A 1,053-nucleotide genomic window follows, 5' to 3' on the forward strand; every position below is an offset into this window, starting at 1 on the left:
AAATAAATTAAAAAAAAACGTAGGTTCTAAATCAAAAGGCAAAAAAAACTTTAATAAATAAATAAATTTTTAAAAAAAAGAAGCTAGACTGTGATATTGAGTTCTTAGCCATGTAATGCTCATCCTTACCAGCAGTCCCTGTTCATCCACTCAACGGAGAGAAAGGTTCAGCACAGAGCCCCCCTGCCTTATGGGGACTCCTTCTGAGGAGCACATGCTGGAGATAGCCTGAAATATATCTCCTCTCCTCAAATAACACTGTCTTCTGCTCCGTGGATTGTGGAGTTGCCATGAGCAAGGCTAGAAAATGCCTTCCAAATGGCATTGTGGACTCCACCATCTCTACACATGCAGAACTACAATGTGTCTTAATATTAGAATCATAGATTAAGAGGTCCATTCTAGGACTTATAGGAATTAACTACTCTGTGCTAGCTGCCCAGTTAACAAGGATTTATTCTCACTACAATCATTTCCTCTACATACCGTCCATATCATTCCTTTGTTTTTAGGGAAAAAGACAGGGCATATCCCTGACGAAAAAAGCTAAACATCTTGAGACAGTCATATTCCCCATGTTTACATTCAAGAGAGTCTGTCGTCCTATTTTATCTGGATATAACTGGTTATCTACTGGTACATCTTAGATAATGATTCTCATTCAACTGGTCGTGACAAGCTCTCAGAGACATCCTTGAATCCAAGGATACATAGTCTGGCTTTAACCTATATGGCCAAGGGTCACATCCTGGAATGAGATTTGGGGACCGAGGAAGAGAAGAACTCAGTCACATCTACAGGTCATATATATGTGCTAAAATATTTGGGATTTATGTAGTCTTAGGATGGTAGTAGTGTGACGTCCTTTCACAGTTTGAAAGTTCTCACCCAGATTCAGTCCTGGAAATCCCCAGGTGCATTCCCTCATTCCATGTAGCCCTTTCAAACCCTTGGAAGCCTGGGAGTGCTGGTGTGATGAGTAACCTTCCTTCTCCAGTTGATGGGTCTAGAATCTATAAGAAGACGCACTATGGGGCATGTCTATGCAGCTGA

Source organism: Microtus ochrogaster, chromosome 5 (genome assembly GCF_000317375.1).
Source record: "Microtus ochrogaster isolate Prairie Vole_2 chromosome 5, MicOch1.0, whole genome shotgun sequence".
Taxonomy (NCBI): Eukaryota; Metazoa; Chordata; class Mammalia; order Rodentia; family Cricetidae; genus Microtus; species Microtus ochrogaster.